The 16,577-nt window shown below is 37.3% G+C and overlaps 1 long non-coding RNA gene across 1 annotated transcript; it reads left to right on the top strand.

The window, feature by feature from the left end:
* Nucleotides 1-4,232: 4,232 nt before the first annotated feature.
* LOC141568011 (uncharacterized) lies at nt 4,233-15,535 on the top strand. The gene is made up of 3 exons (XR_012491032.1): nt 4,233-4,398; nt 6,598-6,777; nt 15,363-15,535. It is a non-coding gene; the product is annotated as an uncharacterized LOC141568011 (long non-coding RNA).
* The last annotated feature ends 1,042 nt before the right edge of the window (nt 15,536-16,577 follow it).

Below are 16,577 nucleotides of genomic sequence, written 5' to 3'. Positions count from 1 at the left end.
AATTTTGGAGGATCTTTACAGTATGCGTTTATAAAATGGGTGTTTGTATGTTTATATAAAAAAATCACCTGTAGGTATGTCTGTATTCAGAGATAAGATATAAATTAAAGGAGGAAGAATAAAGTTTGCTAAAGGCCCACTATGAATCAGGAATTATATTTGGCTTTTTTGTTCATGCTGTTTCATTCAATCTTCACAAAAACCCTGCAAATCAAATATTGTCTTCATTTTGTAGGTGAGGAAACTGAGTCTCAGAGAGGTTAAGCAATTTTTCAACATTACCTAATTACTATATATGGGGATTTGAGCTCAAGTTCACTTGGCTTCAAATTCCTTCTTTGCCCTTTCTATCACACCAGATTTAAATTAAATTTTCCAAGATTAAATGAAAAACACTAGAAGAAGGTGACTGGAATCTGAATCATCAAAAAAACACATTTGGATGAAATTTTAATTTATATGTTTGAAAACTAAAATTGTATCATAAAGTCAATTAATGTTAGGATAGAATAATCTAAATTACAATATTTATAGCATTACAGAATGTAGTGTTTGCTAACTAGAAAAGAGAAACATGAATAATTCACTAGTGTTTCCTAGTTAGTCATTTGTACAATACCAATAGATATGGTACAGACCACCTGTACTCACGCCTAATTTGCTCTACTATGTGAAGCAGAATTTGGTATAAAATGAGTCATCCATAATTCTTCACAATGTCTGAGAAACCTTTCATAAAGATAGCCTTCATAGGAAGAACTTCTCCAGGCAGAATTGGCTCTGAGGCAAGAAACACCTGGCTCATTCAAGGAACCAAAAGATCTCCACAGAATGGTGAGACAAGAGGCTGGAGAGGTGAGCAGGGGCCATGTTAACCAGTGGGCTTTTACTTTAAGGTCACAGGGTGCCATTAAAGATTTTTAAGTGAGAGTTTCACAGAATCATATTTTGCATTTCAGACGGATCATTGTTTGGACCCTGTGGGGAGGATTTATTGAAATAGGGAGGAAATCTGAAGGCCCACTTAGGAAAGTTATCTCAGTTGTCCTTTCAAGAGATGGTGGTCGCTGAGGAAGCTGAGGGAAATGGACAGATCAAAGTGAGACTTGAGAGTTAGAACTGATAGAATTCCCTAATCACTAGGATGTGTAAGATGAGGGGGAATGTAAAGGATGATGCTCAAGTTTTTCTTTTGAGCGATCATTGAGATGGTTGTCCATTTAGTAATATAGGGAACACTGGAGGAGGAACACTTCTGAGGAGAAGATGAGTTCGGTTTTAGATATGTTGACTGTGATGCTGGTTAGGGTTTTATGGGTTTAGAGCTCAAAGGTGTGGCCAGCCATGGAGATATAAATTGAGATGTTGTCACTGCATAGCTGATGAATGAAGTGACTAGCTTGGAGTAGGCCGGTGAAATTGAGCAATGCCCTACTATGCCTTCCACCATTCAGGTCTCGATGTTAGAGTCATATTCACTTGTTTTGAAGCCAAGTCTTCAGTAGGACATGGTTTGAGAGAAGGAGAGAAGTAAGATAGGATGGAGAGAAGTGATTGGATGAAGAAAGGAAGGAATTCAGAATGCTTCTTTATTGAATACTCACCATTTCTATCAACAGAGAGGAAGAATTACTTAAAACAATGTGGGGCGGGGGACGGGTTACAGCACTTTACATATTCATGGAGAACATTGAAGGAGTGGTGGTAGGTAAAACCAGCCTCTAAGCACCCCATTTCCTTGTTTGATCTCCATTTGCTCTTAGAAAGTTTAGAAATGGAAATAACTTCACTATATATGTGAGATTTATATAGAGATTTTTGTAAAAAAATTTTGCAATGTCTGATCTTCAAGTATAAATAAATCTTATTCCATTCCCTGGATAAGGAAAATTCATATTTGCTTTGAACTTATAGTAAAAACCTATGTATTCAATTAATTTTTCTCACTAGTAATTCTTTAGTTTCACACAGGAAACCTAGTCTACACTCTGTTCTTAAAAAGGCAAGCATTTGTGAGTCAACCATCTGTAACCTGATTAGAAACTGTAGAAATTATCTCTTCTCACCAAAAAGTCATCTCAAACACATAATAATAATTTTGATACCAAAGGGTGCTTTGCATCCAGGAAATTCTTACAAGTTTTAGCAAGAAGAGATCCTAATTACTTGCAATAACAAAATACTCAAAGAATATATAAATGTATAATAGAATATGCAAAACCTACAACAGGAAACAGTTAAGCAAATTATGGTGTACTTGTATGTGATGAAACATTACTCTGCCTTCAAAATAATAATTATAAAGTGTTCTCCACGACCTTGAAAAATTTCTATGACACATTTAATGAACACACACACACTATAATCTCAGGTAGGCTTAAACGATATGTAAGAAAAAGTCAAGAAAAAATATGCTGGTATGTTAATCATGTCAGCACCTGGGCAGTGGAACGATAGGGGCTATTTTTTACATGCTTTCTGGTTATCTACAATAAGCATACATTTCTTTTATAATCAGGCATATGATGGGGGAGGGAGTAAGCAGTCTTAGCAGTGGCACAAAAAATGTAAAACTAAAATAATATACTATCTTTAACAAATTCTGATGATTTGGGAAGTATGTGGTTTTTCATGGCATGTTATTATATCTTTCTGAGTTATGCCCAGAAGTTAAAGTCATTTTACCTACAAAATCCCACAACCATTTATCTTGGTCTTTATTTCTCCAAGTGTTTAAGATACTTCTTGGAGGATAGCTTGGCATATTTGAAACATATTTCCTTGTTCAGAAACAATGTAATACTAATGCACCCCTCTACTTTGAAATATCTATGAAATCCTGATCAAGGACAATTTTTCTTTGCTTATTTTTTGTTTGTTTGCTTCACGTGTTATTGAAACAGAGGCCCTTAAAGCTTTAAAAAGATATTTTGTGCCACCATAACTTGCAGCTTTTTTTTTCTCAGAGGCCAAGGATATTCCCATGATGTAGTCCGGCAATGGATCTCTGGCCACAGTTCTCGAAAGTTCTATCATTTCAAGACAAACCACTAATTGCTGAGGAATTCACTGGGAACTAAAAAGGAACTTTCCTTCATAGTAAGTAGACTCCTCGACAATTCTAGCAGTAATTTCTCTTGTTCTCAAGCCCTGAGTTCTCATTATCCAAAACAGTTCTCATTCCCTACTCTCCACATGAATGTATTCTAAGACAAAACTACTTTTGAAAAACAAAATGTTCTGGTGGGTTTGAATCCACAGCGATACACGATGTTGGCTCGGTGCTGTGGACACATGTCCAGAACTGCTGTTTGTAAATGTGATAGCAATTTTGCTAAAAATAAGGACTTTTTTTGCAGTTTACAGAGGTATGGAGAGAGGAGAAAACTGGAGTTGTCCTTTATTTTTCATATGCCCTTTCATTTTCTTTCATGTGCTGATGTTTCAAAGCCTCCTCATGAATTAAAGTTCCAATGTGATTTGCCATAGCGGTTTCTTGGGAATGTTCATAAATGTTTTTTTGCTTTGGTTTTTGTTCTCAGCAGAAAGTGTTGCTTGTGATTATCCTTTTCCTAAATTATGTCTCTTTTTAAGATCTGAAAAAATAAGCTTTTGTGTTTTTCAGGAAGCAAACAATTTTTTTTTTCTGCCCTGCTCAGGACTGAGGGGCTTTACTTTGGAGTTACTGAGGAGTTTTCAATGACTAATTTCTACATGAAGGCAACAGTGGACTCATCAGTGCTTTCCCAGTTTAACTAAACTTTTCTTACATTTTTTTTCCCTGTGAGTGATCATTGTTTTTAGCAGGTTAATTATTTTACCACATAAAGTGGCCATTGTTCCCTGTACTCAGTGCTCTGAATAAATCAGGCCCTTCCTTCTGTTTGGATACTCATCTCTGGGCTTCAGCAACTTTTACCAATTTGCTCAGAGATTTTCATCCATCCAGGGACTTAAAAGTTTGGTAACATTTAAACAACTTTAAAGAAGAAAAAAGAACCAGGCACTTTAAAGAGGATCCCCTGAAGCATAACCCCTGCTGTGCTCTGGGTCACAAAGCACCGAATATATTACTCCCCAAGGCTTTGGAAAGTTAACTAGAGTGGGCAGGGCCTCTTTTCTTCCACTGCTTTTTTTTATTCTTCTTTTTTTAACAAAAGGATTCCATTAAAGCGGGAGCATGCGCGCACGCACACACACTCGAAAATAAAGTAGGAATGCAAGGGCATTTCCAAGTTTAATTCTTTTCCATGGATTGCACTTTCTATTTTCTTGAGAATATTGAGGGAACGTGGGTGGTTGCTGGCTGATCTTGGTATTTTACATCTGTCGTCAGGCTTGGCCACATAGACCAGAGCAGAAGGCTTCAGATGTACCAACCTCATGATGAACCTATAGGTGAGAATATAGCTAAAGTTTATTGAGTACTTATTTGCCATGTATAGTGCAAATTCCACCTTTATCACTCATTTTCTCATTTAAATCTCATAACTACTGGAAGAGGTAAATATTATCATTATCCTTGTTTTGCTGGAATTAAGTGAGTGGGCCAAGGTTACAAAGCCAATGAGGGGCAGAGGCAAGGTGCGGCCACCCTGGGTACAAATGAGTGCTGGCTTTCTCCCCCTATTATTTTGGACTCAACTGCAAAAGTACGTACATCTGTCAGCTCTTCCTATTATTTCCACGTGCCTCCCATAGACAGGAGTGCAAGTTTGCAAATCCCAGCTCTCCACCGAAATAGTGCACAAACAACTCATGTATTATACAAAATGTCTAACAGGGGCACTAGAATCCTACATATTTACTGTGTCTTCAACAAATATTACATTCTATATTATTTGGAACTAAATTGATAAAAACTAGTAAAATATAATTTTTAATAAAATTACTCTCACAGGGATTATAAGGTGATTGCCAATATCTGTTTGCCTTAATAGCACTTAGAAGATTATACAACTTTAAGTAGTATTATATTATATTTTATATATTTTTCTTATTGAAATTATTACATTATGTTTTATAATGCTTATTAAAGTGGTAAATGCATTCACCATAGAAAATGCAGGAAAAAAATTACCTTAGATCCCTAAATCACTGCTAGCACGGCAATGACTCTTTTGCTTAATATATCATAAATGTATTCTCGCTACAAAACATTATAACATTATATTTAATGATTACATATCATATCATTGTATGGGTGTAGCATCTTTTATTTCACCAATCCCCTATTTTTGAACACTTAAATTTTTGAACTATTTGCTGTTGAAAACAATTATTCTTGAAGGCAAATTATCCTTGAAGGAATGTATCTTTGTGTACATTCATAATTATTTCCTTGAGATAATTTCTTAAAAGTAGAATGTCAAAAAAAAACAAAACAAAAAAACAACACAACAAACTTTAAAAAAAAAAAAAAAGTAGAATGTCAAGGTCAAAGAATATGCAATATGTTAAGGGTGTTTTTTTTTTTTCCTTCTGGAAAAATTGTATTACTATTTTAAGGCCTAACAGTTAAGTAAGAGTGTCTGTTATTCCACCCTTGCCAACACTGGGCATTATCAATTCTCAATTAATTACCAACTTTATATTTTATTTTATTTTTTATTTCATTTATCACTATGAGGCCAAGCATCTTTTCTTGGTTTATCAGTCATTTATAATTTTCCTTTTATTGCATTTTGAGAAACAAGATTTCAAAAAAAAATTGGTTCAATCTAAGCAATAAGAAATATCCTGATAACAGAGTAACAAAAAAAGCTTTAGATTATTTTTTTTTTTCTGGAGTCTTTCTCCTTTATTTAGATGCAGAGCTATAGAATTTTGGGGTTGAAGGGTACCTTAACGTTTGACACCTAGGCAAGGCTTTGGTCGGCATGGTGGGCATTTCTGCTCTGAATGGACCTGTACATGGTGGGCACGAAATGAACATTTGAAGAAAAGTACATACATATGAATGCCTAATAAGACTCAAAGCAGACTTTTATCTGTCCTGACTCAAAACTGAAATGCTGAGTTTCTAGGTTATTTGTGGCCACAAAAATATTATTGGCAAATAGTCTGGGGCTATCAAATTCAGTTCTACCTATAATTGAATTAGAGACACACGTTCTTTTCTCCAAGAAGACTGGTGTACCAAATCCTGCCTTTGACACTGGATAGCATTAAATGGGATTTCAGTCAATAAACAAAGTTTTTATTTATTTAAAAAAAAATGTCAAGGGTGATAAGCATGAAAGAGTGGTAATATCACTATTTTTCTATCTAACTAACTTAATAATTGGGCACAAACAGTGAGAAAATTTCTGCCAAACAAATACAAATGTTCTGTTTTGAAAAGCTGAGTTAAAAGTTCATGGAATCTTAAAGGATCCAAAAGAAATGCAAATGCACATTTCATATGAGGGTAATTATAGGTAGAAAGTCCTAGGGAAACGTGCATGTGTTTTACGTCAAAAAGAAAATTACCTGTTTCTGAATGGCCAAGATAATGCCAGCTGCTATTTCCCTGTGTGTGGCTGGTGTATTTTCCAAAATTTGAAAATCATCATTTACAATTGGAATATATGCTTCATCCGTTCCCCATCCCTGTAGGCTCACGTGCATGTACACACCCAGTCCAGGATTGCAGTTCCTCCACCCTGAATTCCTCAAGGTAACAGACATTGCACGTCCCACCTCCATCACTGAGTCTGGCACAGAGCAAGGGGTCACCAAATGTGGATCATGGAATGAAAGAACATCCTGCCAAAGCACGTAGAATAAAGCCCTCAGGTAAGCTATCCTGGCATTATCATCTCTACTGTTAGATGAGAAGATTGAGGCTGGTAAAGTTGAGACTTATTCAAGATTGCATAGCTAGTGACAGAGCCAAGACCTGAACACAAATCTCCCGTTCCTAGAATTATATTCTTTCAATTACGAAACAAAACCAGCTTATGCTTTTAAAGCCTCTAGTCAATATAATAAAAGTGGGTTTATTAATATTATAAAGGTTATTTTCCATTTTATATTTATTTACACCTTTTCTCATTTCCCAAATAATTCAAAGCAACCTATGAATGTACAATGAGAGAGAGAGAGAGAGAGAGAGAGAGAGAGAGAATATAAAGGTCACATACTCGGGAAACACTCACTAGAATTATAATAACTAACATTTAGTGAGTGCTGTGTACCAGGCATTATTCTAACAGCTATACATAAATTAACTCATTTAATCTACATGATGAATCTGTAAGGTAGGTCCTACTATTATCTCAATTTTACAATCTTGAAGCACAGAGAATTCCAGTAACATTCTCAGGTCACAAAGTTACCGTGTTTCCCCCAAAATAAGACCTAACCAGAAAATAAGCCCTAGCATGATTTTTCAGGATGGCATCCCCTGCACATAAGCCCTAATGTGTCTTTTGGAGCAAAACTTAATGTAAGACCAGGTCTTACTTTCGGGAAACACCGTAATATGTGGTGAAGACTAGATATAAACCAAAGTAGCTGTGGCCCTTGAACATCTGTGCTTCTCTAACTTATGTCTCCAGATCTAGGCCTTGGGAAAGTATGTCCCTCAAACTACCTTCACACATGGTTCTACGAACCAAACTGTAAGCCCCTCTCTTAGACTTGTTACGCTTTCACTTTAGTAAATAAGTATTTATGAAGATCAGCATCTGAAAGATTTTTTTAGTTGTTTTCAGGAGGAAGCTTGATCCATATTAAGTCTAGGCTCAAACTGTGAGCCCCGTTATATACTGATTGTGTGACCATGGGCACAGCACCTTTCTTCTTTGTGCCTCAGTTTCCCCACCTGTCAAATTTGGACAATATTCGTAACCACCATATGTTTAGTGTATTAAATCCGACCATGCATGAAAAGCACTTAGCACAGTGTGTGGCACGTAGTAATAATGTTTGCTATCATCATTATTTTGAGAAAATATAATACTTTCAGACCTTTACATTTAGGCTCCAGTGTGGTCACATTCTCAGAAAAGAATCTGACTCATCAGGACTAATAAAATCAGGCCTAGATAATATAACCACGAACTATTTTCAGCTTAGTGTTAATTAAATCCTACCTTTTTGGTTCACTTGCCTGACCTAAATTTGTTCATCCTAAGTCATCCAGACTCATGCATATGTCTTTTGAATTTTTATATCTACAGGTTTTCTAGATCAGTTTATTATTTTTAAAATTTAAAAGTGTAATGCTAGTTACAGAAATTAGAAATTTTAGAAATGCATAAAGGGCAAAAAGTCACTCATGATCTTGCCTTCTAAGAATGGTGAGAATTGAATAAACCATAATTCTTGATTGTGGTACACTATTGTCACTGGCTCATGCATGGCCATCTTTTATTTTGTTTATTCATATTGCATAACATAATGAATACCAAAAGACCCACTGCCCTGCTCAAGAGCTAGAATGTACCAGTAACTGACCTGTATCGATTTTTTTTCCCTATCCTCCTGACCCTGTGCCTTTCTGATAGATAACTATTGTCCCAAATTTTATGTTTATTACCATTCCTTTTCTGAGTTTCATCATGTATACACATATACACACACAAACATGCATGCATATGTATATGTATGTGTATCTAAATATAATATTTAGTTCAGTTTGGTTTGATATATTTATTGATATAATATTAACATTCATCTATGTTGGCTTATGTGGCTGAAGTTCAGTCATTTAAAAATTTTTACCATGTGCCTGTATCATATATCACAACTTATTTATCCTTTCTCTCATTCATGGGACTTCAGATATATTTTTTCAGTCTTTTAAAAAATACACATTTTTAAATGTTGTTAAGATCAAATGCCAAACATAATTTGCTTCTACCTTCTGCTCACCTCTGTGATTTTCATAATATTTAAGAATTTTCTCATTTTATTATAAAGATAACATTGCATTTAGTGGATAGATCATATTTTACTTAACCATCTTGCTATTATTAGAAATTTAGATTGTATCTCATCTTGGCTAGCACAATTGCCATATAAACAAACATTACTGAATATATATATGATCTGAATTTTGTATTATTTCCTAAAAATGATTTCTAGAAGCAGAGCCACTGGGTCAAATACCCCAATGTTGTAGGACTTTTGACTATACTGCCAAATTAGTTTCCAATGCAGTAGACAAAACTCAAAACTCTACCAGCAATGATTCAAGATGCCACAGAAATGTCAATTTAAAATCTGGATATTCAGAGGAAATAACCTTTCCAGACATGCTGGGCAACAATAAATGGATCCAAGAAAACTAAATGCCAAAGAGAAATATATTTACAATCATCAATGAACTCTTTTAATTAACTCCTTTTTGGAAATAGTTGAAAAAAGAACAATTTTAGATACCAAGTGCTAAAAAAGGAAAACCTATATCATTACTATTTTTCCTATACCATATCAAATATACAACTATTTAGAATCATCCAAATAAATGATAAATTTTTCTTTCTGGACATTTGATCTGTTTAAGTAGAGTCAGAATGAAACCAACAAATTGCCACAATTCAAATTGCTTTGTGTTGGGGATTTTTGTGTTTCATGCTTTGCATTTACCATAAATTAGCCTCATATTTCCCTGGGTGTATTTCAGGATTTTGTGTTCTTGAAGGTACTCTTTCGTTTACTTTCCATCATAAAATCCACAATGTTCCATTTTTAAATAACTGTCTAATTTTACTGATTTTTTTTTAACTGAATTTTACTAATTTTACTGAATTTTACTGAAACCCTTGTCAAGTCTTATAGGATTCAAATGAGGGAATTTTTGTTCCTGTGGTATAGAAATTCCTACTGTTTTGTAAATTATTTAAATAGCATCTCAATCTCCATTGCAGCACCAAACAACATAAGCAAAATGATACCAGCATTTGCAGGCACATTCTCTCTCCTGGAGGGAACCATAATGAATTTAACATGAAGTTTATTGCTGTCTCTATCTGTATGCCCAAATTGATGAAATCATTTGGTTCCATTATATCTAAACCCAATAGCAATAAAGTAGCTAGTGATTAGAAAGCCCAATAGCCAAAACACAATATAGGCCTTTTTTGTCTAGAATGGTTGTAGCACAATACCCATGCCCATTTTTAAAAGAAGATGTTAGTTCAGAGAAAAGTCAAAATAATTCTACAAACCTAAAACCCATTAAAATATTGGTTGCTAGCTACGGAAAGACAAAAGATCTTGATTCCAAATCAACTCTCTGAAATGTCAAGATTTTTCCCTTGTTCATGAGTGTTAGACCATAATTTACAAAGTTTATCTTCTTTCTCCTGATGTCTTTTCCACAGACACACTTGTCTTTTGTCCTATGCTTTCATCCATTCCTCAGTTAGGTTTGAATGCTGCTTACGTTGTTTAATTTTACATCACAAAAAGTTGTTTTGAAATATAATGTAAAATTCTCCTGTGGTTCATATGTATTAGGCCATTTTTCCTAAATTGTTTTTACTTCCTTTTAAAATATCATTAGAGAGCCATTCCTTGCCATTGCTTAAACTTTTCCAAGGAGGAATTTATGAATTAGCAATGATTTTCCTCTCTATGCCTGAATTTCTTCATCTATAAGATGGGGATTAAAAACAGTACCATTTCATATAGCTAAGGGTAAATGAGTTATGTTAAGTCCTTAGCATAGTGATAAGCACAGAGAAAATGTAATATAGGAGTATTTTTATTTTTATTTAACCTAATACAAATATCTATGTTAATGAAATCTCCAATGGATTCTGAATACCTGCCCAACTGTTGAAAATCAAACAATAAGAAAATAATACCAGTGGAGGCACAAAATAACAATTACTGTCCATTGATTAAGTAAACATTTATTTAGGGGTTATTCTAAGCAAAGAAACATAATAAATAAATAAATATACTTCCAATTCAGAAGATTTTGCCCGAAAAGAGTAAGGGTTCCAGACGTCATTTGGCTTCACCAAAAGCACAGCCTTCCACTGTTTTGGAAGATTTTTCTTTCTGATGTCACTGTCTGATTCAAAAGGGTCCTTGAGATGGAACGGAGGAAGCATGTGTTTGCTGCACAAACCATCGACCATCCTTCTTCTTCCTTAGTAATGCCACCTAGAAAGTAGGCTGCCAAGTCCTTCAGGAAGGGCTGGCTAGCCCTGCTGTTGCCTCAAGAGGTGAATCTTGATTCCATTGCCCTCGCCAGTGACAAGTGTAGAAATAGGTGAGTCGTTGAATTCTTGCTAATGCCACAAGCGGCAAAGTCTCCTTGGGCATTTCAGAGAAAATACTCTTGGAACTTAAAAAGGGACACATGAAAGAAGTGATTGTATCTTCCAGCTTTTGGACATTAATGTGTGAAGATATATTAATAAGAAACACGATTTTTCACCATGAGTGGACTAATCTGAAGAGATAAACCTTTATGCTAAGAATGGCAAAGCAGGAATTTGGGGAAAATTTGGACCTCTGATGAGATCTTCGAGCTGTTGAATAATCAACTTATAACACCTCAACTCTGTTATTCTGTTCTTAATATGTGAGATAATAAATCTCTTAACTCTTTAAGCCATTTTGAGTTGAAGCTTCTGTTACTTGCAGCAGAAATATCCAAATACAGGGAGGTAGGTGACACGTCTCACCTAGTTAACCAGAAATATTAGTTTCTTATTGCTGATGTAGCAAATTTCTACAAATTTTGGCTTAAAACAGTACAAATTTATTTTCTTACCGCTCTGGAGGACAGAAGTCTAAATTCAAGCTGTTGGCAGGGCTGCGTTCCTTCTGGAGATTTAGGAGAGAATCAGTTTTCTTGTCGTTTTCGGCTTCTAAAGACAGCCTGCATATCTTGGTTTGTGGTCCCTTCCTCTCATGCGACAATCTCTTGCGTTCATCAGCACATCTCCCACTGCTGACTCTGATCTCCTTCTGCCTCTTATAAGGAAGTTGGACCTCCCTGTATAGTCCAAGTTAGTCTCCCCATCTCCAGATCCCTAACTTAATCACATCAGCGAAGTCTCTTTTGTTAGGTAAGGTCACATAGTCGCAGGTTCTGGGTTTAGGAATGGACATCTTTTGGTGGTGGTGGTAGGGCGGTCATTACTCAGCCTACCATCTCATGTAAACTAAGTCAACCCTGGAGACAGAAAGAATGAGAGCTGCTGTCACAGTCAGATCACCCATATACTCTTGTGGAGGGAATGAGGATGATGAAGACACTGTTAAACTGCAAGTGATTGTCTCAGATTGTCTTGGTTCCTGTTAGTAGCCCTAATTTAGGCCAGAACGATCAATCCTTCTTGCCTCAACTCCATAATAATACCAGTTGACATTTGCATTGAGTCTTTATTCTGTGTACTATTTTGAGCTTTATCTACACTAACTAAATTAATTATCATAAACCTCTGAAATTGTTACTACTGCTATACCCATTTTACAGATGAGCAAATTCACCTGCAGTTCCCTCAATTTACACAGTTTACCATGAGTGTTTATTTTCTCTGCTTCCATAGGAGCTGATAGCCTGTGGATTGTAACACTCCTCCAGAAACAGAAAGTAAATTCAGGTTCTCACCACAGAGGACCAGTTAGGATGCTTTTAATTGCAATTTCTGCTATTTCCAATGGGATTTAAGCAATAAGAAGTTTATCTTCTCCCCAAATAAGAAGACCAGAGGTAGAGTTTCAGGGTGGGTTCATTCAGCCATTCAGCCATGTCCAATTTCCTTTTACTAGGGAGGAAAGTCTTTTTCCAAAACCCCTAAACAGTGTTTCTTTTTTGGTTTGATCCGTATACCAATCACTGGCCAAGGGGCGTGGCCAGTCATGACTCATCCCTGACTCTGAGCCTAACTGCTCTGAGCACATTGCTGGCTGATCCCTGAATGAGGTCAGGGGTCTACTGGCAAAAGAAGAAGAGCAGGAACCAGGGGGGCCTGCCCTCCCGGGGACAACCTCACCCACAGAGTACAGAATGGATGCTGCCTAATACACATCTGAAACAATAACCCTATAACTGATCCCAGGCATCTGCAGCCACATGGAACTTCTAGGCACTGGGACCGTTCATTGCTGTGATCCAGACTTCACAGCTGCTACTCAGCTGGGACACAAGGTGGTGGTGGTGGTGGTGGGGGGGGTGTTCTCACCAAGACTGAGCAGAGTATCATTGGAAGTGACGTCTGATTCCCTCCTTATCAGTGCAACTCAGAGGGCCACACAGTAAACAGTTCTAGACAACTTTGAAGATAATATTTTTTCATAAAGAAAGTAAAAGCTCTCGTCATGGGCCAAATATGCACCTTTTCAGATAGAGACCTTTCGTAGTCTGGAATTTATTTATTTTTGATGTTACTGTCTACATTTTCCCCCAAAATAACCTGTTTCACCAAGAGTAAAGCATGTGGCACCTAATTTATCTTTCCTGAGCAGAGCAGAGCTGAGTCACTGACACAGGGACTCAAACCGTGGATGCGGAGTGGCCTCCGAAGACCAAGCCAGAGCTTGCACTCAGATAGCTCAGTCCGCCCGCTCATGTCACAGTCCAGCCATTTGACTGGTGTGTCCTAGTGACTGAACACGTCGTTTCTGTATCATTGTTCTTGTTGTCACGGGACCATTTCCATTTTCATTTCTTTAGAAAAGTAGGACATCTAACCCGAGGGTCAAACGATGCGTTCACTGAAGCCAAGTGCCCTTCCTTTCTGTCTGAACCTCCAAAGCCAACAGCAGTCACCTCACCATTAATCAGGAACCGCATGAAGTGCTGTCTGCTGAGGAGGACTTCTCCTGCCACGGGGGCAGGAGCCCCTGCTTCTGGCACACAGAGGGACAGACCAGCTAGAATGAGTTGGTATATTCAAAATAATACAGGAGGGAACATAGTAAGTGGCAGGGAACACCTCTTGTTTGAACTTCAGTTTGCATCACTCTGTCTGTTCTCCATTGTCTGTCCTGCTTTTAATGGGTGGATCAAGTTCTCCAGAGTAATTACCTCTCAGCAAACTCAGTGGTGCCCTTTGGACAGGTGGGGTCCTCCTTGTAGTTTGAGCCAGACGGTGTTAAACACATAAACACAACTCCAAGAGGTTTCTGATAAAGCCTAATAAATGGTCTGGTGGGTCAGCACAGTGAGTGATGAGGTGAAGTGGGGAAATTTGGGTTTGGTTTAGTATTAAGAGCATTTTGGCCCATTCGGTTGCATGGGTGCCTCCGCAGGTCAGAGCTCTGGGCTGTAGAGCAGGGACCATACAATGTGCTGCACAGTGGGAGACACCTTCCCTCTCTCATCGCTTTCACTGGCCTCCACCAGGAGGATTTGGCCAAAACGCTCCGGCACTAGAGCATCTGAGAAAGTCCTCTGCATGATAGTCATCCATGTAGGAAGCTAAGGGAAGTACTTACTGGAAACAGTCTATTTTTCTCTCCCTCTCTGACACCCACCCTCACCCCTCTGCCCCCTACAAGTATTGCTTTGCAGTTGTCCTCACTGCCTTGGAAATCACACAGTGCCTTACTGGCAGGTCTAAGATAATTTCTCTAATTGAAAGTGAGAGCTTATCTGATTTGCCTAGTTTAGCATGAGCCTGAGAAGTGAAGTCCTAGCCACCCTCTGTTATTGATACTGGAAACTGCACAAAAGGAATGCATCTCTGGAGTTTAGAACACACATCATGAATCTCACACCAGTGGTGCCCTGGCTGTTCAGAGGGATGAAACGAAAGTCAGGTCCCTCACGTGGAGGTTATTGTGAAAATCTCAGATTTTATTAGAGAGGTCTTTTGAGTACATAACATATTGAACTTTAATATTATGGACTTGAAGGAAAATATTTCCTTTGTAGTAGGAAGCCTCTGTTATGTTTTGGAGAAATTTTCCAGTAAATCATCTAACAGCTGCTTTACTGTACAGGCCTTGAAATTTTATCCTTTCATTGGTTACATACTCTTTTGCTTTTGGAAACTTCACATGCTTCTCTTTACCAGTAATATTTTGTTCCCAAAATATCTGCTCCTGGGGAGGATTTAATAAAGGCTGACCCCACAAGAATTGTTTTTGAGCAAACCTTCTGGATATCTTTGGCTACGTCCCATGCCCTATGGTGCACTCTATGTAAGATCAGTCCTAAAAATTGAATAAAAACAACCTATAGAGATAACAATTTTGTGACAAAAGAAAATGTTAACCATCTCTTAATATCAAAGTGCTTTGTATCTGTTAGTGTGGAAACAAGTGATTATAGTGGGTGTTAATGGTGGTATAAAGTGATTGAGTGAAAGTGTGTGTGTGTGTGTGTGTGTTAGTGGCAGGGTGAAAAAGATGTGATGGGACAAAGGGTTGGCAGAAATATGACCACTGAAAATTCTCTTCTTCAGATTGTAGATGGAACATTCCGTTGACAGAGGGGAACCATTAAATAAACACCTCCAAAGGATGAGCTGCTTGAAGTTGCAGAAGCAAGGAGCTTAGGGGCTTTGGCCTTCACAAGCCTTCAAAACCTTGGTTCACTGTACCTATTTGTGATACATCAGTGTGCACTGGGTGAGATCTAGGCAAATAGTAGGTTGGTGCAAAAGTAATTGTGGTTTAAAAGGTTAAAAATTGCAAAAACCACAATTATATTTGCACCAACCTTGAGGTCTGCAGGATCTGCCATCTATTTTCTTATTATATTTTTTGAAACAATCATATGATTGTTTTCTTTGATTTGTTAATCAATGTGGTATCTTTCCAACAGTAATCTTCTGATTTTCGGGGACCAACTGGGTGTCCTACAGTTCAATTCATTTTGCTCCTAACTACCCTGAGTTAGCTCAGGTCCCACAGGTTAAGGGTCAGTGTCACAGAACACTTCAGACACCAGTAACAAGTGGCACTCCCCCCTCCACTCAGGTTCCATAATTCCACAGAACGACTCCTATAACTCAGGAAAGCTCTATAATTATGATTACAGTTTTATTATAAAGGTTACAACTCAGGAACAAGGCAAATGGAAGTGATATCTAAGGCAAGGTTGTGGGAGGTACAGGAGTGCATCTACAGAGCTTCTACGCACTCTCCAGGCACACCACCATCCCAGCACATTCGTGTGTTCACCCACTGGAAGCTTCCTAAAAATCACTGCTCAAGAATGTTTTTTCAAGGTCCCATTAAGTAGGCATGATTGATTAACTCACTGACCACTGGTGATTTTACCTTCTCCAGCCCCCACCTCCCCTCTTCTCTCCTCAAAGATCAAGGAGTGGGACTGAAAGTCCCAAGTCTCTAGTCCTGTGTTTGGTCTTTCCAGTGACCAGCTCCCATCCTGAAGACATGGTAGAAAGGGGCTCATTGTGAATAATAAAAGACACTCCTACCCCTCAGGAAATTCCAAGGATTTTAGGAGCTCTGTGCCAAGAACATGGGACAACGACCAAATATTTTTTTTATTATACCACAATGAGGGAGATTATGTTAATCCATTTTTCTAGTATTAAACAATTCTTGTATTCTTATATTTTATATACTATTCAGTTTGGCCTACTGATATTTTGTTTAGGGTTTTCCCATAGTGAGAATGCCTTATAATTTTCCTTGTTCATATTATCATT

This window comes from Rhinolophus sinicus, linkage group LG01 (genome assembly GCF_036562045.2).
Source record: "Rhinolophus sinicus isolate RSC01 linkage group LG01, ASM3656204v1, whole genome shotgun sequence".
In the NCBI taxonomy this organism is placed as follows: Eukaryota; Metazoa; Chordata; class Mammalia; order Chiroptera; family Rhinolophidae; genus Rhinolophus; species Rhinolophus sinicus.
The sequence above is the reverse complement of the archived record's forward strand: the minus strand, read 5'-3'. Positions and strand labels throughout refer to the sequence as shown.